General features: G+C 46.1%; 1 long non-coding RNA gene across 3 annotated transcripts; it reads right to left on the reverse strand.

The window, feature by feature from the left end:
- Positions 1 to 3,721: 3,721 nt before the first annotated feature.
- LOC144124507 (uncharacterized) lies at positions 3,722 to 26,153 on the reverse strand. Of its 3 annotated transcripts, none has more exons than XR_013313208.1 (4): positions 26,073 to 26,153; positions 25,879 to 25,957; positions 25,348 to 25,470; positions 3,722 to 16,442 (listed from the first exon to the last, which is right to left on the reverse strand). It is a non-coding gene; the product is annotated as an uncharacterized LOC144124507 (long non-coding RNA). The 3 variants fall into 3 exon arrangements; XR_013313207.1 differs by having other exon boundaries at positions 25,348 to 25,494; XR_013313206.1 differs by having other exon boundaries at positions 25,348 to 25,453; positions 26,073 to 26,150.

A 26,153-nucleotide genomic window follows, 5' to 3' on the forward strand; every position in this document is an offset into this window, starting at 1 on the left:
AAAAATGAAAGTCTTTTCGAAGTTTTCTCAGGAAAATCTTGTCGTAATTGACCGTATGAAAATACGCTTTCATTTCGCGTAATCTATGGGTTGTTCGAGTGGCCATATGTGCGCTCATCCGTTCCGAACTTTCGTCTTGATTTGCGCAGAGTATAGGCAAGTTAGTAATGTGAATTCTTTACAACGTGTGGCAATGGTCAGAAATACCATCAAGCACGGTGGTTCTGCAGTCCCCGAGGCATCCGTCGGTCGAAGCGAGGAGCGGTCCCATACGTACAGGGTCGACCACCCTGAACACGCGAGTGCGTGGCTGCACTCTCTGGAGGGCCACTGCGTCCGACACGGCCGTTCATCGCAGTCGAGTGGCGCAGAAGTTGGACCTGGGCGTGGCGCTTCGCGTCATCTGCCACTTCGCTTCGATGCGCGGCCGTGTCGGACGCAGTGGCCCTTTACAGAGCGCAAGCGCTCGCGTAACGACAAGAGAAGAAGGCTGCTAGTGGCACGTCGACAGGACCAGATGGTATTCCGATTATGTTAATAAAGAAGTTAGGACCAAAATCCAAGCAAACATTAATAGAGTTAGTGAACAAAATGATAGTGGATGAATGGCGATCAAGCAGAATGAACTTGATATATAGGGGAAAAGGGGACAAAGCTGACATAAGCAAATACCGTCCCATAACAGTGAAGTGTGTGGTTTATAAAGTGGTGATGCAGATTATAAAGGACAGACTGCAGGCTTGGATGGAGAACGAGGGGGTGCTAGGGGAGCTACACAATGGGTTCCGGAAACAGAGGAGGTTGGAGCTAGGACAATGTTTTCATTGACACATTATATAGAGACTGCTGAAAAGGAACACAGGCCCCAATGGCTAGCATTTCTGGATATCAGGCGAGCCTACGGCAACGTTATTGAAGATGATTTGTGGGAAACAATGGGCACATCCTATGGCGATCAAGTAGAATGAACACGATATATAAGGGAAAGGGGTACAAAGCTGACATAAGCAAATACCGTCCTTCAGAAACGCACTGCGTCGAGTCTCGGTTAGCCTGAGCAGCTGTCTGTGGAAGGTATTTAGCAGTGAAGAGGGAGCATGCCTGGAGCGTGCGAAGATGCGGTACGCGCGCGCTTCTTCGCTGTTATCGCGGTGGCCGCATTAAAAATCCCATAGAATCATCGCTGTATTGGAATCTATAAATTCTGTATTTTAAGGTGCAGGCGACAAGAATAAAGCGGATGGCAGAAACAAAACTGTCGGAGCGAACCCACGCAAGCGCATTTCGTACAGCGCTGTTTGTGCCATCTGCCGCGGCATAGTTTCGTTTTTGTGCTATCGTTCGCGCTAGCGTCACAGCGCGCCGATGTAACAAACAACAGACGCACAAAAAATCACATGGTCTGTATGTTGGCGTTGGCCTGGGTGCTTCCAGACGTCGCCGAACGCAGCGGCGAACAAGTGCCTATATAGAGTACGTGTATAGTATCGCTTTTTCTGGCCGGCGTCGCCATTACGCGCGCATTGAACAAATTCCGGGACGGTGTAAACTACCATCGTGAGATGACTTTCGCGACGTACGACAAGGGAATTATGCAATAATTGCATTATTTAACAGATATAGGCGATCGAGTTTCAGTTGAAGGGGCTTCTGTGGCAGCTGGACTATCTGGCTCATACGAATAAAAAAAAACGTACCGGGAAAAACGCAGCAACCGCGAACGTAACAGCGGGTTCTACTAGATGTTTGTTTTGCAAAGGGAAAAATTAATCCTGCCTCTTTTCATTGCGAGGGCTAGAAGCGCCAGATGCGGAATTCCATCTTATATTGATATCACCGTTTCGCTGTGCCGCATGCAAGCACTATGATCAGTGCGTTTAGTGGTAAAACCTTTTATGCGCGATCATTCCTCAAACACACGCTCACACAGTGAATTCTCGTTGTTTCGTGCTCACTTTTATAGCTCAAACTTTCGGTCAATCTATTGGAACTGAATTAAGAGCGCCAAGAGTGAACGCGTGTGTGCGGCGGTGGTTTTGTAGTTGTGCTCCCTTTGAGCAGTCTCATATATAAATTTGTCGCTATATTAAACTTTTGAGATTTTCGACAGGTCTTTTGAAGATGAAGACATTATATCCAACGGTCATTACGTTTAGGGACAAATTGCGCGCGCGCCATGGGTGGGAAATATATATATATATATATATATATATATATATATATATATATATATATATATATATATATATATATATATAGTCACGTACCAATGGTCAGGCATTCGACGCCTGGATACTTCAAACTATTAAGTGACCGAAAATTTGTTCAAACTATGCTGATTAGAAACAAAGGGTAAGGGGACCGAAAATAGTTCTTTACGCAGACTTCGGAATAAATTTGGGAGCCCGACCATGGGTTGGTGCGGGTCTTTTCATTCTTATGCGACCGCTCATCAGCACTGTCAGCGGCGCCTCATAGATTCCACTCGATAGGCCCCGCATACGGTAACATAAACTGGTCCCACGTCGTGGCAGGAACAAGAGCGCAGCTGGGGAGAGAAACTGCACTTCGAAAGCACCGTGTGACAGGGGTAGTAGATGAGTGGTTCTCCACGATGGCCACATGCAGTGCGCTGCATTGCCATGCTTCATCGGTCAGGACAGGTAAGCTGTACGGCCGTTGCGTATGCTTATATTACCGGCAGCTTTGTCGCACTGAAATACGCGATTTTGACGGGAGCAAAGTGCCAGTTTGCAAATACCGTCGGTTTGAATTAAGCGATTTACCTGTCTACAGTACACACCTTACATACCCCTCTGGCAATAATGGCCCTCAGCAGCTGAGAAAAGAAAATATTGACATTAACAGGTGATGCGATTTCACTCAGCTACCGTCCTGCTTGAGGAAAGATAGGTTACAACAGTAAGAGAAGACTATAAATCAAATTTAGCAAATATTTAGGGCCTCTTGTTAGCAGTTAAAGCCCAATATTACCCAGCTTGTGCACCCAAAACATAAATAACGAAAACCAGGGTAAACCCAATTCCTGCTCAAAAAGTGCCTTCAAGAGAAATGTAATTTTCCAGTGCAACAGTCTCAAGCTACCGTATAGAAACTGGCAGATGTCTTGAACCTGAAGGCAATGGATAAACTGGCCATGCGATGGTTTCCATGTCATGTTGCATGGCATGAATTACCGAGGAAGACATTGTTTTCTTTATGCTCTTTTACAGTGCAGTTTCAGGTAAAGCGAATTTCACAAACTGCCAGCAAGAGCCCAGTGCTACAGAATCCACCTCGTTTGCAGCGAGTAGCAATCCCAGTAGCACTGCTAGGACTTATCTTGCCTTTGTAAAATACCTACAAAGAACATTCAATTCAAAGGGCCTCAATTACAATGTTCAGTGCGCTTCAGCACCCATTTAGCAGTTGTCTCAAAACAGTATGTTGGCGATTTTTTTTTTTTTTCGTTAGCTTTGTGGAGCATTTCCTGCTGCAATGGCATAAACAGGAAGGCAATATGCGGTTCTGCAGCAACACTTCAGACTGTGATGTGACACACGGCAAGCACTTACCTCAAAGATGAGTAGGTTGCTCAGAGGAAACAATGTGGTGGCTGGATATGGCCATAAAAAAAACTGCTTTGTAACACGGTTTTTCTATACGGCCAACGAAGTTGTTACTCATTTATTCACACGCTTCATCAATTACGGCCAAGGCGTGTTGGTAGGAACACTTTATTTGGCAAGGAAGCCCTGGCCGACGTGGGCCTAATGCGACTCTGCCTGTAGGCCAAGGTGCAGAATTGTGGGGACAATCTTGAGCCAGTAGCCTGGAACGGGGAATAGGTGCCTTGGACCAGAGAATGCTGCGCCATGCAAGGTCGGCTGCTGCAGTCCCTCCATTAGTGTCAGTCATTCACAGGGTTGGATGCCATGAAAAGAGAAAAAAGTAAGCAAGCTCAGAACAATAAAATGCAACTAATAAACCACTAAGAGAAACCCACAAACAAATACACAAAAATGGAACGCATATGAGGAAAAAAAGATAAGGACATCTCCCAACAGGCTACAGCAGCAGCCCACATACTCCTGTAGTGGTTTTGCGTATGGACATTAGAAAGATACTTTAAAAAAAAGAAAGGAACATCGTTCAAGATATGCCAGAAAAACCACACACAAAAAGAAGTGTATACAAGGCAGAGACCAAGAATGAATAAAAACAGTCAAGACAAACAACGAAAGGGTTTCTGAAAGGCTTCTGACGCTGGCACACAGGAGGTCACAAGCTCCATATGCTAAACCAAAAACCTTAAAGGGGCGGAGACATCAAATTTTTGGTTGGAGTGTTCTTAGTTTCAAATATTGCACACTCCCACCCGGTGCGTGATACGTGCTCCGCAATTTAAATATGAACATTAAATATTACTGCATTATTTATACTGAGCGATTTCGGTTTCTGAGTGCCGGGGTGCATTATGACGTCACTCCCGAGGAAGAGTAGCAACCCTGGTCATGTGGGCTCCAAAAGTAATGACACAGGGACCGCTGCATCGTCTGCTCTCGTACACATGCTGTGCATATCAGGGCCTTTCGAAATGCCAGCCAGTACTGTGATATGCTTTATTTTCGAGTAGTTCAAATTATAAAACATTTGAAATTGCAATACAAACATGTTTCCACAAAATGCAGTGATGAAAAGAAACATTTCACACAAATATTTCATTCCTCTTCATAATTTATCGCATCCTAAAGCTTATTGAGCGTCTCAATGAATGAGGGAAAAACATGTAGAATGGTACAATTAGCCTGAGCCATAACTGTGTTCAGGAAAAAACATGACAGCTTGACTTTGTAAGCTGCCAAACAACAATCTTTTGGCTTTTCATTTCTCAGCCTTTTGGCGAAGATCATAGCACCGAAGCGCGACCTTGTGGCAGAGCATCCTCCTCGCATTCGGTAAGTGCTGTGTTCGATTCCCAGTGCCGCCAGGTACCCACTGGTTTTAAGATTTCCCCGCCATGGTGCTCGGCTCATCTAGGGTGAGATGCTTGGGAGAAGGGTCTTCGACCAAACCGTTGCCTTGATGGATCAGAGATAAGTACCGCCGTCAAGCAACCCTAAATCCACCTCGTGCGGTAGAAGCCCATCTTTTTTTTTAACCCGCCATGCACACCTGCTGCTGCGTGTGAGCCAGCCACGACGGTAGCAATCTAATATCGCCGCACTTTGCTCGAAGGGGGTTTGTGAGCGAAGAGTGCTTATGGCACATCTATCTTGAGGCTAGAGAAGTGAACGTTGTGAGTTTTGTAACTGGCACAAGGCGAGAGTTTTGGACTGCGGGTTTTAACCACGTGGAGACGTTTTTGTGCCCACATTTGACGGTAATTTTGAGGCGCAGGCTATCCTTCCCACGCAGTGCAGCCCTGGAGACCTGAGCACTAGGCCGGGGGACCGCCTGTTCTTATTGGATTAATTGGGTGGTGGACCGGAGGCCGCGGGAATCGTACCCACGACCTCCCGTAGCCGAGACGAGCACTCAAGCATGAGGCCACGGCTGCGGTGGAGATGCTCTTGTCACAGTTCAGACACTGAAAAGGCGTATGACGTGATGTGGCATTGTTGAGAAACATTAATGACACAAAAAAGCGATGAACAGCAGCTTACGCTACAACAAGAGTGAGAGCATTAACATGACGACCTCTTCCACACTTTCTTGTGACTGTGGAATGCTGCCCCAGATGCAGCATTCTTAACGGGACATGGCCCACTTAACTCTAGTGTATGGGTTTCACCACACTGGAATCCCTGGCCGTAACGGACCCACAGATGCTGGCACATTTCAACTAGGAATCTGTGCTGAAATTTCAACAGCTGTTTTCCTTCTCACTGGACAAAAAGTGCCTGACTGATCCGGACTCTTAGATTTGGAAGTTTGTTAAAATTATGCTAACAAGTTTTTGCTTTCTTTTAATGGTTCATAAGAGTGGCGGCCATATGTGCTGACATTACATGTGCTTTCACAAAAGAAACAAAACTCTTTGAGAAAATTCTGGAAAATATCTAAACGGAACACTCTGCATGCTTTCAGGGACTCCATACACTGTTCATTGTACTGCAAAAGAATATTTCAGGCTTTCAAGAAGGAACCCTTGAACAAGAGGGCTGACAAAGGTTGGTTTGCTCATCACTGAGAAGCACTGCCTTTCCAATGAAGGCACACTCTGGCATCCCTTTCGATAGCAGCAATGCCGCAGGACAAGCATCAAGCATTTCCACAAAAAGTAACAGCTTTTTACGACCTCGTCATCACAGCTCGAACCGCAGAGAAACTAGCCTCTGTTTGTTTCTGCAATAGCCTACAAGATTGACGAGGCCTGAGAGCAAGATTTACAGATCGATTTTGATGCCACACCGGGGTGGCGTGGCACCTCGCATCAGTATACTGAAAGCGCATGAATTCTGCACATTCCTATGACTGCGACTTATTCCACAGAAAATACTTTTGAACGTAGCTGTGTCTATTCATATGCACCAGACCAAACTTAAAGGGACACTGAGGAGAAATTGAAGTTGGCTTGTATCGATAGAATACCAGCTCCTGATCACAAAATCACCGCTCTTACTGAAAACAAAGCTCTTGTAAGGTAGAAAATAGCAGGAACCAAAATACAGGTATCGCCACCACAGGCCAATCTCGCAAGTACAAGCGTGGTGACACCATAGGACAAGAGATGCCACCTTGGAGGAATTTTCCATCCTACTTGGTTTTGCGAATCCCTGAGGCTGACAAAGGTAGGTTGCGCAGATCAATATTGAAGTAAGTTTTGTTTTAAAACCAATAGTGCACTTTTATCACACAAGGAAGGCAGGCAAAAGACAACCTGAATGTTGAAAGCAAAGAAAACGGATGCCTGGCGGCGCCACAGGCGGCCAGGAGAGTTTCGATTTGTTATGGCGCTTCGCGTCTATGAGCCTTGCGTGCCCCGTGGTTTTGTTTTTGATGCGCTTTGATTTACAAGCGCCGAACAGCAGAGGAACTCCAAGTGCCGCTTCAAGTGCTAGTTAACCTTTGAAGGAGCCTGTTAAGGCTTGTCAGATGATCGCCACGGTCGATGAAAAGCTATGATGGCACGATGGTCGGTGATCGTACAAGGCAGCACTTGTGTATTCGCACGCTTGCCCGGCGAAACATTCCCGGCTGTGCCAGTCAACTTCAAACTACCTAACAGAAATCGTTTATTAGGGACGGGAGACAAGGTACAAGGCAGTTCAGAAGAATTGCTGATGGCCTAGCTCTGTTAGGCCAGGATATACCTAGCGAAAGCGCGGAGATTTCTGCATCAGAAGAGTGCATTCACTAGATGCGCCTTTATTGACGGCTGTAACTTGAGCCGTCGTGGCGGAGCGGTAGCGTTTCTGCCTCAAACGCCGAAGGCCCTGGTTCGATTCTGAACCTCGGCACTGGACTTCTTTTCTTTTATTTAGTGAGTGGGCGGGGGGTTTCAGTGGCTCCCATGGATGCCGCCGCTGAATACGTTGGTTAGCGGTTAAGCGCAGGCTCTGTCAAGGCGCGTTTATGCTGCGGCGAGGCGCGCGCGCTCCCTGCACGGCGAAGTCACGTCGGTCAAAGCGAGACCCTCTATACTCCAACTGCGCTTGACCGCCGGCGCGTTCGGCGGCTTCGGCGCACTCTGACCACATTGGCGGAGAGACGAGCATGCATCTATTTCGCGCCGAGTGCGCCAGCCGCCGCCGGCCCGGCCAGACTGATTTGGCTCCGCGGCGAGGTGCGCGTTATATTCAATAGCTGCGGCAGTTTGGTGGAGCTGTTCTTTTCGAGCTCGGCTATTTTAATCTATTCACAGTACATATCTGAAGGTACATGTAAGTTGGCGAGAGAGCCAGATCCAGTGGACCCGTTGGACCTAGCGGAAGCCGTTGAAGTGTCGTGCGCCGGCCTTGGTTTCAAGCCGCCGACTGTAAATGCGACCGCCCTCGAGCACCCATTTGTTTTTTGTGGCAAAAAAATAAATAAATAACTTGGCCCTTGCAACCGTGGGAGACCTCGAAACTGCCTGCTGCGCCGTGCAACCGCTCCGTTCAAGGAATCACAATCCGTTGGCTCCAAAGCCCCGGCCAGCCTCCGATGGGCGCAACGCACCCCTTGCGACTCCCCGCACTGGGGTTATGATATTTAGTTTGCAATGGCTGCTCTCTGAGGAAGGGGGAAACCACCCGCCGGCGCATAACCAAACCGTGCTCCCTCAAAAGCATCGCACGCTCTGTGGGGCTGAGGTCGCTGAAATGCAGGCCAGAGTTTTTGCGATAACTACGTCGTCGGGTTCGGGAACGGGATCCATCGTACGCTGGCAAGACGCCGGTGCAAACGTAAACGAAGCGACGGTGGCGACCCCCGATAGATGCCTTCAACGTACGGCGGCGGTAGCTTTCATTTCAGCAGCTACTAGACCGCACCGCTAGCTGCCAGAAATCATGGAGTCTCCGTTTACGTCACGTTTCACGTCACTCCGTTCTGTGTCGTCATAAGAGTTCTCGAGTTTGAATCGGAGCGGCGGGAAAAAATTTTTCAACTTCGAATCCAAATTTCTTTGAAATAAATGCATCTTTCGCTCCCGGACAAGCGTCAACAAAGCCATGAAATGCCGAACTATCAGATATTGCTAACAAAAAAATTTTGATAGGGTTCTCCTCAGTGTCCCTTTAATGAGGAGTGTGGCAACCTGTACAGAACCAACTAGTACCATATTTACGCGCATAATTTGCACACCCTGAACTTATCACCCGGGTTTACAAAAAAAGTTTTTCTACTCACATATTTTACGCACCGTGCTGCGCTAGACCACCATCATGCATGCGGGCTCTTCCCAGTAGCATTCGACTATTCCGCGTGTTTGTTCGGAAGGCTTTTTGAATCTATTGTGCACTGGGCATTCATGGTGGTGTCGGGCCGCTGTTATAATCGCGGTGGCACCAGCGGCATCGCCACTCGGAACGGCCAGCAGCGCTTTCAGGGAGGATCAGCAGCTGATAGAACCAACACCGCTGTTTCTTTGGCTGATGCATGTGACTCGACTGCCGGCTACGCTTTTCTCTGTCGGCTTGTGTTTGTTTGTTCGGTCGTGTCTTGCGATGGGATATCACAACTATACGGCAAGTTTCGAATTGCTTGTCAGCGTCTTATCATGGCGCGGAGCGGCGAAACCAGCGAGAGTAACCGAGTGCGCACAAGTTTGTCCATAGACGACAATCGTTGTGCCGGCAAACTTGTGTGTATGTGGTTATTCTCGCTGGCTTCTCAGCTCCGCGCCATGATAAGGCACTGACAAGCAGTTTGGTCGATACTCGCACGGTACTATTAAAGAATTGTGTGGTCTGATAATTGATTTATTGATTCGCGGTTGCTTTCCCAGACGAAGTTGCGAAAGCAAACTTACGGAATCCGGAACTATCGAACAATTGGCTGGCTTTTTTTCGGGGGCCGGCCAGCGTAGGGTGCGGGTTCGGGTGCTGACGTGTACGCAGCAACTTAGACTATACCTATATTGCGTTATGACCTTTGTGGAGTTTTTTAAGTCGCGCTCGCGAAATCCCCACGTAATTTGCGCACCCCCTTCTTAGAGCCCAAATTTCTGAATAAAAAGTGCGCAAATTATGTGCGTAAATACGGTATATACAATGCTCACTTAATTGAAGACAAGAAAAAGACAGCTAAAACAGACAGGCTGCCATGCCTAATACTCATTAGAAGCAAAACTATGTCATGCCAATAAGAACGGACCGTGTGCTGGACACTCACAGTATCGTTTAAACTCGCAGCAGACCTCTGCGTTAATTTCAGTCCGTCCTTTTCCGAGACTTGACCACTTTCTTGATGGTATCCCTCACAACTGCCAGATTTTTCCAGGTAAACGAAATTCCTTTTGACAATTCAAGGTTGCTAGACACCCTTTAAAACCGTCACAGCCCTTCAAAGAAATACAGTAGAACCTTGCTGTTCTGTTCTTGGTTCGTGTAATCTGCAGTATCACAAAACGAAAAATTATGCGTGTTGTGCTATTTTTATTCACAATACAAATCCTGGAAAACTTTTTGAAACGATTCCCTGGCATACATGTCCATAATTTTGCCAAATTCTGACCACATGAGCCATTCAGAGACCAAGAAAATGCCAGCCAAGCTAGTCATCATCTTTGGATGCTTTGCCCACATGCAACTGAGCACCGCGGAAAAGACGCCGCTGCTGCCCTGCACAAAGGCAAGGACACAAAGCATCTTAAGAGCAGCTGCGGCTCTTCCACAATGCACAAGTGTAACGGGACAAAGTATCTGAGAATGGTAAGAAATAGTTGACGGACTGGACATGCCATGAAACTTCACCCTCATGGAAAACAAAAATATGGAAACAACTTGCAAGCGCTAGCAAAGGAACTTTTCAAAATTTGTGCCAGCACATTCACAAAAGTTTTATTGAAGTGAAAGTGCCAATAAATGCCAGGGACTAGGAAATGGCACAAAACCTGGACATAGAGACAGTCACGTGCAGACCAGCAAAAAAATTTTTCATAGGGGCTAATTCAAGCTTATTGCTAAAACATTGCATTCATAACATCAAAAAAAAAAACATGATGGGGGGGAGAGAAAAAATAAAAGGGAAGGTGGCACAAACCTTTGCCTTAAAAATGCAAAAGGCATTGTTTCGTACCATTTGCAAAAGCTATCATGTCAGGATTTCGCATTCATTGAAAAGCAGTGTGCAATCACCTTGAAATCAGTGTATGGCAGATTAGCCAGCAATTAAATTACTGTAATAAAATTACAGTAATTAAATTAGTTATATTGATTTTAACGGCGCAAAAGCAACTGAGGCTATGATGCGCCAAACACACGGTTAGAGCTTTTGTTAAAGGTTACGCTTTTTATATCTAAAGTTTGTATAAAACATTGGCTTCTCTGAGAAATTTAAAAATGCTGGAAAAATCAACCAGTGCTTGATCTCCTAAAAGTAACATGGGGTGTAGTGGGATGTATTCATTGTACAATGTTGTGAAATATTTTTTCCTCAGTTGTTCCAGTTTTTTGCATACAATTAAAATGTGGTTTACCGTGAGTTCATCGCCACACATTTCGCAGAGAGGTTTGCCTTTTTTTGTCAGTAAGAAGTTGTGAGTAAGGTGTGTGTGTCCAATGCGTAGTCGACACAAAATAACTTCTATGAAATGCTCCTGATGTGTACATGATCTCCATTCTCCCAAAACAGGTTTTATAGAATGTAGTTTGTTGTTTGTTTGTTCGTCCCATGCAATCTGCCACTTATTCCTGAGTTTACTGTGCAGTAATTTAGAAAAATCCCTCTGTGGTATGTTAACTTGTTTTATATGGCCAATTCTAGCTTGTGCTGCGCAAGCATCTGCTCTCTCATTACCTAAAATTCCAACATGGCTAGGGACCCAGCAGAATATAATGTTATGTTTTTGCTTTGTAATTTTAACTATGTTATGTATGATTTTTCCTATTATGGGTTCAGCAGCGTTTGTAGAATGCAGCGCTTTTAGCATACTCAGTGAATCGGTGTAAATGATGCTATTTTTTATGTTTTGTTTTACTATTTGTTCTACAGCTACAAAGATGGCATAACACTCCGCAGTAAATACCGATGCATACTGTGGCAATCTTATCATTTTTCATTTGTTCCTTGAATTACTGCACTTCCGACATGACTTTCTCTTTTTGAGCCATCAGTGTAAAATTCGGTGTAAGTGTCATATTTTTCTTGTAGTGCAAAGAACTCTTGCAGTATGTGCTCGTGTGGTATTTTCTCTTTGTTTACGTGTGTCAATGTGAAGTCACACACTGAAGGAAGGCTGTACCATGGTGGTAGATATTCATGTCTTTGTGCAATATTAGGTAGAGCGTCCAGCACTGCTAAGTCTTCACATTTATCTTCAAAGCGCATTATTAGTGGCCTGATAAAATGTGGTTTATTATTGAATAATCTCCTAGATGGGCACTTGGTAACAATGGGATAGCAGAGATGTTTAGGGAGAGAACGGGTTTTTAGGATGTACGTGCATGTTAGTGTGACTCTTCTATCCTCTAGTGTGGGCTCATTAGCTTCAACGTAAAGACTCTTTACCAGGGATGTTCTATAAGCTCCAGTTGATAGGCGCAAACCAAGATTATGAACAGGGTCCAGTCGTTTCAAGTAGGATGCTCTTCCCGAACCATATACCACACACCCGTAGTCCAGCTTGGAGCGCACCAAAGAGCGATATATTTGCAATGGGCATGCTCTATCGGACCCCCACCGTTCTCGCGAGAGTACCTTTAATACATTGAGGGCTTTGGATGCTTTCTTTTTCAGGTTGTTAATGTGTGACAGAAATGTAAGTTTCTTGTCAAAAGTGACGCCTAAAAATTTATGTTCCTGTTTGACTGGCAGTGTGGTTTGATTCAAGCACAGATTGGGATCGACCTGTAGGCCTCGTCGTAATGAGAATAAAACAGCTACTGTTTTTTGAGGGGAGAACTTGAATCCATTTTTCTCTGCCCAAGCAGCCAGTTTATATAGTGTGATTTGTATTTGTCTCTCGCAGGACAGTATGTTGGAAGAAGTGTATGCTATCTGTATGTCATCTACATAAACTGAATACATTACGGACTTAGGTATTACTTTGGCCAAAGAATTCATTTTTACTATAAAGAGTGTCGTACTTAAAATGCATCCCTGGGGTACGCCATTCTCTTGGGTGAATGTCGTTGATAGAGTTGCTCCCAGACGGACTCTGAATGTGCGGTTAGTCAGGAAGTCGTTCAAGCAGTTCAGCATCCTGCCGCGGATCCCTAGATCTGCTAGGTCATGGAGGATGCCGAACTTCCACGCGGTATCATATGCCTTCTCCATGTCGAAGAATACCCCGATACAGTGCTGTTTGTGGATGAACGCCTCCCGGATGGTGTTTTCTAGGCGGACAAGGTGATCAGTGGTCGAGCATGCTTTCTTAAATCCACATTGATGTAAATCTAAGAGTCGACGAGATTCAAGTGTGAAGGTCAGTCTAATGTTTATTATGCTTTCGAAAGATTTAGCGATGCAGCTGGTGAGGGCTATCGGTCTGTAATTGTTAGGACTTGTTGGTGGTTTTCCGGGTTTCAGAAAAGGTACTATTATTGCTTTCTTCCACTCCTAAGGTATATTCCCAGTTGTCCATATTTTGTTAAAGAATTTCAACAATGCCTGCACGGCAGCCTCAGAGAGATGGGCAAGCATAGCGTAATGCACATTATCTGGGCCTGTTGCTGTCTTTTTACCAGAAGATAATACCCTAATCAATTCCTGGAGTGTGATGGGTTGAGTGTAGTCCTCGTGCATACCTGCTGCAAATGGAAGTTTTTGTTTTTCTGCTATTGCTTTGTGCTTCTAGAACGTGTTTGTGTAATTGGACGAACTGGAAACTTCAGCAAAATGCTCACCTAGTATGTTGGCCTGTTCTTCTAATGATGTTTGTGTCCCGGGTGTAGTCAATAGAGGAAGTGTGAAAGGGGTATGGTCACTACTGAATCTTCGAACCTTTTCCCACATTTTTTTTTTGAGGTTATTGAGCTGTTTATAGAGGACACATATTTCTGCCACGAGGATTTCTCGGCATTTCTCCGAACGAATCGCGCTCTGGTCTTGGCCCTTTTAAAGGCAATCAAGTTCTCCGCTGTGGGATACCGACGCAGAGAGCCCCAAGCTTTATTTTGTTGTTTTTTTGCCAATGTGCATTCTTGTGTCCACCATACTTTATGTTTTTTGTGTACGAGGCCTGTTGTTTGTGGTATGGCTAGTGTAGCGGCCGATATTATGCATGTAGTAAATTTTCCATTAATTTCGTCTATGCTGAGATCTTCACAAAATTCTTTTTCTAGTGTGGCACTTGCTGTAAAAAGTGACCAGTCGGCGAGGTGAAGTTTCCAGCGCCGTGATCTTGTGGGGATGACTGCAGTAGACGATGAGAGGCTGATGATAATAGGTAGGTGATCACTTCCCAGGGGGTCATTTAAAACATCTCATTTAAAATCGTTAAAAAGCGATGGTGATGCGAAAGCTAAATCGAGAAAGCTCATTTTTGCCGAGCTTGGGCAACAATAAGTTGCTTTTCCTGTATTTAAAAGACAGATGTTATTTGAGAGGATAAAATCTTCGATTGTTTGCCCCCTAGAGTCGCAGCGCTCGCTTCCCCAAAAAGGGGAGTGAGCGTTAAAATCCCCAACTACCAGATATGGCTCTGGAAGTTCATCTATCAATTCTTCTAGATCATGGACTGTTAATGTAAAATGTGGAGGAATGTATACGGAACAGATTGTTAGTGTTTTATAGCTGACGATGCTGACTGCAACCGCCTCAAGTTTTGTATTGAGCTTGATTTCTCGAGCAGAGACGCCGCTTTGGACGACAATTGCGACGCCTCCTGAGAGTCGATTTGCCTGCTCGCGATCGCGTCTAAAAGTTTGATAATGTTTCAGGATATGTACATGTTGTGGACCAAGATTGGTCTCCTGAAGACATAAAACTATGGGTAACATTGACCCTAAAATATGTGTTATGTCACTATAATTCCGCATAAGTCCTCTGCAATTCCATTGAATTAAAAAAGCCATGCTTGTGTTTTTGAGAGAAAATGAAAGGAGATTTACTTATGTGGTGGGCCCGTTATGAGGGGCCTGTCTTTTTTCCGCTCAAGAGAGCTGTTCTGCCTCTGTAGTGGAGGCGGAGTGGGTGCTGTATCCATCACCTCAACCGAGGTGCTGGAGAACCGCGGAGGGCCCGCGGTTGTGTTAGTTTCAGGCCTCTCCCGATGGGGGGAGGTCCTGTGGGATGCCGACCCATGGACCGGCGCTCCCTGCTTTGAGGGTGGCAGAGCAGCCTTCGCTGTCCCTGCCTGGGGCGTGGATGGCCCTGCCACTGGCTCTGTGAAAGCAGCCTCGGCAGGTGCCGTAGAGCTGTGTGGTGCTACGCCCCCGCGCACCACATCAGCGAAGTTGGGTTTTGCTGTGAAAGAGAATGTGTTCGTAAGCGCAAAACGCCTCCTTGCTTCTTTGAATGAAATGTTTTCTTTTGTCTTTATGGTAATTATTTCCTTTTCTTTTTTCCAGGACGGACATGCCCTGGAGTACGCTGCATGGTCTCCTTCGCAGTTTGCGCAGCGCAGTGCTGCGTCACATTCCTCAGAATGCTGGTCTTTTGAAGCGCATTTCGCGCAGGTTTTGCGGCCGCGGCAACTTTGTGAGCCGTGGCCAAACTTTTGACAGTTGAAACATCGACGGGGATTGGGTATATAATGTCTGACGTTGACTTTCAAGTATCCAACTTCGATCGTTTCGGGCAAGGTACTGGCATTAAATGTGAGGGCCATGTGTTTGGTATCTATTTCTTTGTTATCCCTGCGGATCTTGATTCGGTGAACGTCGATTACATTCTGGTCGGTAAGCCCTTCAAGCATTTCAGCTTCTGTGATATGGATAAAGTCTGATTCCGAGATTACACCTCGGACTGTGTTTAGAGATCGGTGGGGGGTTACCGAGACAGAGATGTCCCCTATAGACGCAATGTTGGAGAGTTTTGAACACTGGATGCTGTCGCGCAGCTCAAGAAGTAAGTCGCCGCTGGACATTTTTGAGTCCTTGTAGCCAGGGCCCAAGGTATCGGTTAAGCATTTTGACACAAGGAATGGGGATATTATTCTTGCCTGTATTCCGTCACTTTCACTGTGGATTACGTGGAACTTTGAAAATGTTTCTCTTTTTTGAGAAAAAATCAGCTGTTTCATTCCGCCGTCTTTTTAGAGAGCGATCAGGTTTGGATAAGGGTGGAGCCATGAAAAAATTTAGTTTTTCGGTCATGGTGCCAGCCACCCACCACGGAGTCCAACAAGGGGACAGGACAGGAACTTGAAAGCAAGTCCTGCCCACGCGAGCTGTACACCTTAACTATAACCAAATATGACTCAACTCAGGGTAGTTGGTCACACAAGGTTAACCCTCGCCGCCAGGAAAACAGGAAAAACCAAGAAGTGAGTAGGATATAGGAGAGTTGTGAGACAGAGATAGGAAAGTGAAAGATGGAGAGGGGGATAGGAAAAGGCGACTGCAGATTCCCCCGGGTCAGGCCGGAGGTGCCGTCTGCAGGAAGCTGGGGCCAAAGTGGTGTGTTGCCTCCACCAAGGGGCCTTAAGGGTCCAAACGCTCGGCATCGGCTCAACCACCAGGATGCCCTTTTCCCCGGACACGGCGATGCCACGCACGGCGAGGCGCGGGTGCTCGGGTCCGTGGTGATGCACAGTTCACCATCATCCTCTTGCGGGGATGTCCCTGCGGATGCTCAGGAACCCGCGGTGTCGCCACTCACCGTCGCGACGCCTGCAAGCTGTAGGCGCCCCCCTGCGGGGAGTAATTAAATTACTTTTCTCAGTAATTTTTAATGTAATTCATTACTTTTGTGGCCTGGCAATTTAGTAATGTAATGAACTACCTTCAAGCAGTAATTTCACGGAAAAGTAATTAATTACTAGCGATATTACTTTTGCTGCATACTGAGTCCATGCTTCTCCTCGTATCTGCCATGCTTTGGCCTCGCGTTTGTGGAGATGAGCACATACAAAGCAAAGATAGGGTATATGGGGGTTTAATGTCCCAAAGCAATCAACACAGGCTATGAGGGATGCCATAGTGAAGGGCTCCGGGAATTTTGACCACCAGGGTTCTTTGAAGTGCACTGACATCGCACAGTACAGGGGCCTATAGCATTACACCTCCACCGAAATGAGACTGCTGCGGCCGAGATCAAACCAGAGTCTTTCGGGTCAGCAGCCGAGCACCATATAACAAATAAGCCACCGCGGCGACTCCCAAAACAAGAATAAATTGCGGAGGGCACTAGAGACTAGTTCCATGCTTTGAAGGCGAAAAACATCCACTTTTTAATTTATATTGTTTCCTTCCTTTCTAGTGACACACCTTCTCATTAGCATACAGTCATAGGGCAACACATACATTAAATGAATCATTACTTGCCACGAAGCAATGCGGTTTTGTGGCCCATGGGTTGCGCGATCACCTCACAATCTGAAGGTCCTTGGTTCAATTCTCTGCACCTTCGGAAGAAATTTTTCTCTTTGCTGATGATGTCACTGGGGGTTATGAACCACTTTTCCTGGACATCGACAACATAGCCGGGTATCGACGTTAATGTGCCACTTAAGGCTCTTGCCTTAAAAGCGCGCAACCAGTAATAGCCAGCACCCCAGGGAAGCGGCGTACGCGTACGAGAGGTGATGTGCGCACAGGCGCCAGCACTGCCTTTGTGAAAAGTCTGCATATCAGTCGGAGGACTGCTACGCATCTTCCTGCACTGCATACGGTTTCATACACAAAGGCACTGCATGGCCACCAGAAGAGCTCCATGACCAAGGCATGCCATATGGCACCTTTGCATAGATGCACTGCGAGTGCTTGAGCAAGTACTTTGACATCGCCCACTGACAAGAAGTCTCAACTGACATGTTTAAGAAAGTTGGTCGTGAGTTGTCGGTTTTTTTTGGCCTCATTTGAGGCCCTATTTCTAACTCAAGGGCAACACAGGCAACAGCGCCCCAGCGATATGCAATTTACTTCCACCAACTTGCCTACAGAACAAATTAATTGAACATCAGCAGAATTGGCAGCTTCTCTGCGCCCCTGTGCACTTCTGGCATGATGCGTGGATAAGCAATCAATGTACTCCCGCTGTTTACGCAGATGACCAATTCTTCAAAATCAGGATGGTGGGACCATATTACACATTGAATGATGTACTTCTGCTTGAAGAGTGATATGAGAAAGACCATCTACATCAGCAAAGTGGCTGTTCAAATTGACTAAAGAGGGGCAAAATATCCAACGCCCATTTTCAAGCTCAGTGGTAGTGCAAGCAAAAAACTAGAAATTTTGCGTAAACTATGACCAATGCGCAACATTTTAGCAACAAAACTAAGTAATTTTCATTACTTAAGGCAGGTAATTGTAATGTCATGTCATTACTTTTTGATAGCAGTAATTTGTAATGTAATTTAATTACTTTTCAAAAGTAATTTTGCCATGTATGTGGTGAGCGGCTGCTTAGGGAACTTGTCAATGTCCTTAAGTTCTTACACAAACGATGATACACCATCCAGTTTCCTACATGTGACAATGTTCATGAGAAAAAGGAATATTGTGACAAAGACGACAAAGCTGGCAGTGGTGTGGTACAGAGCACTTGCTACAGAGCACTCGGCCATTCCCTCCATGCAAATCATATCTCTGCCATCGTTCATTGCGTCTCACTCTTTGGCCGGCCACCACGTAACAATATTATACACCACACAGCATTTGCATGGAGAGAATGGCCAAGAGCATTTTCCATTTGGTTTTCATGTTAAAGGAATATAGGCACGTAATTGTGGTGGCATGTTTTCTTCTCTACAATTATGTGGAAAATACTACTACACACGAATCACCATGTAATATTTGCCCATGGCCGCTAAATAATTTATAATTTTTTTCTGTCATGCTGATTCGGTTTCAACAGCCGAATAATGGCGGCGACGTCAAAGAGTGCTTTTGTGTCACGTGAGGAATGGAAAAACACCCATATAATCGCTGCTTCATTGTTATAATTTACTGCAGCGCTGAAGCCAGCCTTCCTCAAGAGCTGGAATGACAACTAATGTGGAAGCAGCGATTATATTGCAGTTTTTTCATGCCTCACGTGACCTGTAGGCACACGTTGGCGTCATAGTCCTCATTCGGCTGTTGAAACTGAGACCGAAACAGAACGAGAAAGAAATGAGATTATTAATTATTTAATGGTTATAGAAGAATACCAGGTGGTAATCCATGTTTAACAATGCCTCACGCATCATTTCAAACAAAAAACAAGCACCCGAATGTTAGGTGTCTATACTCCTTCAATTCTTCAGACCCACCATTCTGCTCACTGATCTTGCTTTGCAGTTCATCTCCTGAGTGACTTAGCGATATCACCTGTGAATCGTAGATTACTAAGGTGTTCTCCATTAACTGTTATCCCCAACTGTTCCCAATCCAGGCCTCGGAATAGAGCAGGTATTCCTAAATACCTCCTGTCTACAGGAGGTATTTTGTTGCAGAGAAGGCATTGTGGACTCTTTTTTTTTTTTGCATGATTGGTGATGTATTACACACTGCAGTCCAAGACTTCTTCAGCACAGTTTGGTACTGACACTGTTCCTTCCATCATTGGCAAAACGCCATCCAATGTAAGTAATGCCTACATGGAGGCTGAAGACAGCTAAACCCGTACTGTTGGAAAAAAACTGCATGTGTGCTAGACACTTGCTTGTTCACTCAAATACGGTCTAATAGAGCAGCAGGGACACAGGACCTGGCTTACATGCCTTCGAGGCTACACTCGTAGCTATGTGATTAATACCCCTGTCACACGGGCACTTGTAAGGCCTTAGAAATTAAGGTCCTTTGCCCCAAAGGCGCGTGACGCGCATCTACACGGCAAAGCGTCGAGACCTTTGCGATAAAGGTCCGTAGCAATAAAGGCGGCCGTCAGCGGCCTTAAAGTTGCTTAAATGAGCAACCCAGACGGCAGCGCCAGCTAGCGAGCTCAAAGAATAAAAAATTCACGCAATTTTTAGTTTTGAAACCGCAAAAAAATATCTAATTTATCTTATTTAATGGTTAATTTTGCGTTACAGTGCAGTTAACCGTACAGGAGGCTATGACTAAAGACATCCACACTGCTAAGAAAGGACTTGAACGCTTTTCAGCAGCCGCATCGACACACACGTGTTTGCGCATCTCGCTTTGCAGTTTTTTCTTCGTTTGCTCTTTGTTGTGTGCGTGTGTTGAGTTTGCTTGCGTGCACAAAGACACAAGCAACAAAGCACGCTTCTCGAACACGACGAGGAGCCGAACGGGGAAAGTGCTCCTACCGTGGTCGGACCGAGAACGATGAAAAAAAAAAGAAACTGTTTCAAAATATTCGTTTCTCACCGTCAGAACGCTCGTTTATTATAGTGATAGCTACTTTTCCCAACATAAACGAAAGCACTCTTAGCTGAAGTGCTACCGTCTGCTTTAATTTCATAATGTTACTAGCGCCGCTTCACACACAGCGGTGACTTTTGGCATTCACGGAGGCCGCGTTCTAACTCCTTTGGATTTGCCGTGTAGCAGCGCCGCTGCTTCTTTTCGGTTTTCCTCCTTTAGTGCAATAAGACAACTTTACGGCAAAGGCCGAGAAGAAGTCCCGTGTGACAGGGGTATAAAAGGTTTCACCTGAGCATTCTTTGAAATGCCTCAGGTATCATCTTTTACCAGGTCAACGGATATACTCAGGCTGCTTTCAGTTTGGGCATATTGTTACGTGGCAACCAGCCGAATAATAAGCGGCGATGAACGATGGTAGTGAGATCATTCTAATGGCTGCTCGCTTATAGCGCGACCTTTCTGTTCCCGCGCCACTGCCAGCTTCGTCGTTTTAGTGACACTACCTGGGGCTGCCGAGCGATCGTCCCGATAGTGAATAGAAGACGACGACGGAGAGACGGCTCAGTGGAGGACGGTACAACAGAAATGGCATGCGGGGAAGTGCCGGCCATCACGATGAAAGATATGTGTGAATGAATCCTGGTCGACGAAGCTTCCGGGACACAGGTCGCCAGTAGCCGACGGACGAAGCCCTTGAATGCACCGAATGGTATGGGCAGTGGGATGGTGTCCTCACGTGTGGGCAGCGTCTCTGGTCGTGGGCGCAGCGTTGTCATGTCAATGTGTCTTGTGGTCAGGGCGGGGGACGGGACTGGGGTGAGCGGCGAGGTCGGTTCAGGTTTGGCGGGCTGGGGCACAGCGGGGCGAACCAGGTACACACGGCCGACGATAACGGCAGGCGGAGGACTCCGAAGATCCAGGACCAGGATGGGGATGATACCCCGCATCTCACACCAAATGTTAAGCGGCGACCAGCCGAATAATAAGCGGCGATGAATGATGGCAGTGAGATGATTTTAATGGCCGCTCGCCTATAACGTGACTTTTCCGTTCCCGCAGCACTGCCAGCTTCGTCGTCTTCGTCACAATATTGCCGCCTTGCACACAGTTTTTCCACAGTGCCGCGAAGTATGCCTTAACGAGGTTTTACTGTACCTGTGAGTACTAACGTTGCTGAATTTGATGCGTCTCAACGTGAAATCTGAACCGATTCATATACCTCCTGCAGTAAGGCCCATGATCCAACTATAAAATTGAAGCTCTGATCTATTGCTATGCGATGCATTCAGAACAGGTGCTGCCCTTGATGTTCTCACAGATAACTTTGACCACAATGGCAACAAAGGCATCAAAGGTTGCCTCCAAACTATAGCTCTCCACCATTCGTGGCATGTTTTCTGCTGCTCTACTGTCTTTCTCCAGAGTGGCCCACTGATAACTCACCTTAGTTCTGACTGCGGGGCCAATCCAGCAAACAAGTCTTCCGCAGTGCTGTTCGGATGGGCCTTATGGCCACGCCACTGCTCTAATTACACCCCACCACTTTCGCTCGGCCCCATGGCGACATTCCTAACAGAGGTGGGGGAAGGAGGGAGTTGGAGCACCATGAAAGCCAAATGTACAACAAGGATGTAGTGCAGTGGCCTCGCTCAAAGCCCTTGCCCTGAGCTCAAACAGCATAGGTACTTCTGGTTGAGCTTACAACTTCGTCATGCCCGAGCTGACAGCTCACCAGCCACACACATCGAAACAAATTTTTAATTACACATGCCAACAATGACACATCTATTAAGATATGGAAGAAGGTTTTAAGCCATCTATGTTCTAACCAACCCAAAATTCTTACCACTGTCAAGCAGATGACCTCGGTTCTCTTCGGCAATACATCCAGCTCATTATTGTTCACAGCTATGGTAAATTGCCATTCTGACCTCTCAGATTTTCTCACCAAGAGGCACAAGGGCAATTGGTTAACTGTATGGTTCTTGGGACCAAGCGCCATTTAGCAATCGCTACAAGCTCTGGACAAACACTCCCTGAAGTGGCCACCGAAAATCTTGCACCAAAGCTGCAAATTACACTGTTTGAAAGGGCATTACTCTTTTTATTTATTTGTACCTCAAAGGCCCACAAGGGAGTATTACATGAGGGGTGGGCTAACATGTATTAAAACCTGCCACAGAATTTTTCAGAAAAGGCAAACTGAAGAACTAAACTATTCATCTACATCCTTGAGGCTTTTTTCCTCCCGTAATTCCTACTGCACTAGAAGCCGTGTGTTGGTGCTTGAATCTGAATGCCACACACCCATATGCATGCAGCACACATCCTTTTACCAGCATAGCACCACGTAAGATCATGTCAATGCCTCATTTGGGGACAAGGGGTGCAAGCACACAGAACAGTAGGAACAAAACGCAAACACTAATGTTGTGTGAGTCACTCCTGTGCTCTGTCTTTTGGGCTACATGTCTCAAGATGAACAACCCCCTCCCCATTTTCCTCAAAAAGTGAAACTACAACGAACATCTACTCCTAACTTGTGAAAACAAAACGACGAACACAGAAGGAAGAAGATAAACATGTCTTGTCCTTATCTTTCCATGTATTCTTCAATTATAGGAACTAGTTCCTCGTTCAGCTACCTGTCCTACCTACATTTGTCTGTGGCTTTTCGCCTCTCGCCACTGCTTGCCTCTAGGGGCACAAACGTTGCCAGTTTCACAGCAGGAGGCCCACTTTCAAAATTATAATTTGCTAGATCCGTGACAGCCTAGTTGTTTTGTTCACTATACAGGCAGGCTTTGTTCATTTGGGGTCTGCAGGTGAAAGCTGTTGTCTTAATAGTGAATGCTTCCACGTTTCCTTGTTTCTTCTTTCTATGTAATGGCTAGGACAAAAACTGTCGCCCACCCAATGCAAAGGAAATAGCCACATAATTATAAGGTCTCTTCCATTTGGCTGCACTTTCTGCACTAGTTCAAGAAGTGCAGCACGAGTTCTAGGCTGGCTTGCACTTGCCTAAATGGAAGCGCAGCTGCGGTGCAGGGATACGGCAGTGCCCATGTGTAGGTCGAAGAAGCGGAAAAGGTATGGCACTAGTTATTTACTGAAATGATGACAGTTCTTTGTTGAAAGCTTTATCGTTTATGGCGGTTCACCGTCCCAAAGTGACTCGGGCTATGAAAGATGCCATAGCGAAGGGCTCTGGAAATTTCGACCACCTGGGGTTCTTTACCATGCACTGACATCACAGTACACTAGCCTCAAGAATTTCGCCTCCATCGAAATTCGACCGCCACGGCCAGCATCGAACCCACGTCTCTCAGGTCACGGGTTTCATCCTGGCTGAGGCGGTCGAATTTCGATGGAGGCGAAATTCTAGGGGACCGTGTACTGTGCGATGCCAGAGCACATTAAGGGAGCATAGAGACCTAATTTTGGTGGTATATTTTCTTCTTTATAATAATGCGGAAGACACTACTATGCATGAACTACCATGTGGTATTCGCCTACAACCACTAAATAATTTATAGTCGAACATTTCTGTCATGCTGTTTCAGTTTCAACAGCCGCATGAGAGCTGTGACGTCAAAGAGGTTTTAGGTCATATGAGGCATAGAAAAACTGCGATATAATTGCTGCTTTATCATTTTAGTTTACTGCAGTGCTGAAGCCAGCCTTCCTCAAGAGCAGGAATGACAACAAATGTAGAAGCACCAATTATATTGCAGTTTTTCATGCCTCACATGACTTACAACCTCTCTTTGAGGTCACAGTCATCGTTCAGCTAGTGAGACTGAAACAGCACAAGAAAGAAATTCAGTTATAAATTATTTAGCAGTCATAGGAGCATAGCACATGGTAATCCGTGTATAATAATGCCTTGCACCTCATTACAAAAAAAGATTGGCTTGGTTTATGGGGTTTAACGTACCAAAGCGACTCAGGCTATGAGGGACACTGTAGTGAAGGGCTCTGGAAATTTCGACCACCTGGGGTTCTTTAACGTGCACTGACATCACACAGTACATAAGCCTCTAGAATTTCGCCTCCATAAAAATTAAAAATTCGACCCCGCGGCCGGGATCGAACCCACGTCTTTCGGGTCAGCAGCCAAGCCCCATAACCACTGAGCCACCGCAGTGGCATCATTACATTAAAAAGAAGAAACCACGCACACAAAAGTTAGGTGTCTTAGCTCCCTTAAAGAACACCAGGTGGTCAAAATTTCTGGAGCCCTTCACTACGGCGTCCCTCATAGCCTGAGTCGATTTGGGACGTTAAACCCCCATAAGCCATAACCTTTCAGCAAATAACTGTCACCATTTCATTAGATAGCTCGAGCCATACCTTCTCTGCTTCTTCGGCCTACATATAGAGGAGGTGAGTGACTGTTTGAGGTGTCATAATGAAAACCTAAGCGGTCAAGTCGAGTCGCATGGGCAGCATTTCAGTGCTAATTCGTAAGTCGCCTGTGTAATATACATGCAACAATTTTTTTTCTTTCTGTGAAACGACCATTTCCAAGAGCAGGTTTATGGTAAAACTTCATTGCGATTTGCTGCTAGAAAAATCTTCCAAGTTTTTCAGGATTTTGGTGGTTGTTGGTGTCGGCGGCTTGCAGTTGGTTGCAATTCATGACGACAGCAAGGCTATTGGACAATCGGGCCAGCACTCGACCATTCGTTTTGGAAGCGGCCAGTGCCAAGCTGCATTTTAACTGCCTGAGCTGACGATGCACGCTGCCGGCACCACTGCGGAACTTCACAGAACTAGTGCAGAGAGTGCAGCCAAATCAAAGAAACCTATCATGACCAATCTTAACAAAGTTGTAGTTTGGGCTTGTTTGTATAGCATATTAAAAGACATAGCGCAGCACAATGGGACAGAGAAAAGGAGCACACAGGACGAGCACTTATCCTGTGCGCTCCTTTTCTCTATCCGATTGTGCTGCACTATGTCTTCTAAAATCACCACAATGACCTGTCACACACTGCAACAGTGCCTTGTGAGCTTTATGCACCTCACAAGCTTCCAAACAGTCAAAGGACATCAAGCACATTGCCCACAATGTTCATCTCTTTAAGGGCTCTTTACACCATCAGCTGTAAAAAGGTCTTAAACGTAGAGGCCTTGAAATTAAGCTTGCTTCTCCAGTTGCCTCATGCGTTCCACTCTATTTGGCTACCTAGGTCCAAGCACCTTTCCCACGTAAAACCATTGCTCGGCGCAGGTGGCACAGCACTCATATTAAAATTCTCACAGAAGGTTGAGGGCTCACCTTGTGGCGCATTAGAGCCTTTGATGCCTCAGCATTTTAACGTCCCATTTGTTCAGCCTCTGCGCCAGCAAGCCAACGCCGGACTCGAAGCAGGAATCGGGAAGGTCTGTGCATACCACAAAACTGCCATTTTTTAAGTCCTGCTTTCTGAAATAAATATGAATTTAAAAGAACATGTTTCGCGCTGCAGACACCAGGGCGTAATCGCTCATCTCGCCGCAATTTTTGCACCTGTTTTAGAAAGCGAATTGTAACAGCAGCACACAATTGTAAAGTGCAGCTTTAAGTCAACACTCTACAGACTTTCCCAGCCGCGGGGCCACAAAAAAATCAAAACTCATCGCACAAACGGTTAGTTCAACTGGACTGTTGTCAAAAGTTTCCCGCCTTTTTTCGGGAGCACGCAAACGCTGGTATTTATGCGCGTTTTACATGACCATGAGACACGTTGGGCTGGGTCGACAAAAGATAAACACGCTCAGCGCAAGCTCTTTTCTGTTGAACTGCACAGAGCTTTTGAGCAGAACTTACGAAAAAACAGACGAGTCTTTCCCTCCGGGCCTTTGGGTCCACTGCTGGGCCAGCGGGCTCAGCGCTAGTCCTGGGTTATCTGCTAACACAAAATATTCGGACGCAAGGAAGTTGACAACGGAATGCCGAGTGTCAGATAACGGGCAATCACTCAGTATGTGCATACCAAAAGATAGCAAGAACAAATTACTCACGTGCAACACAACAACGCGCTCTAACCGTCGACCGGCCATAGTGCTACAGAATACAATAGAAGCGTTTGCGGGTCGGTGGGC

The sequence above is a fragment of the Amblyomma americanum genome, chromosome 3, assembly GCF_052857255.1.
Source record: "Amblyomma americanum isolate KBUSLIRL-KWMA chromosome 3, ASM5285725v1, whole genome shotgun sequence".
Classification (NCBI taxonomy): domain Eukaryota; kingdom Metazoa; phylum Arthropoda; class Arachnida; order Ixodida; family Ixodidae; genus Amblyomma; species Amblyomma americanum.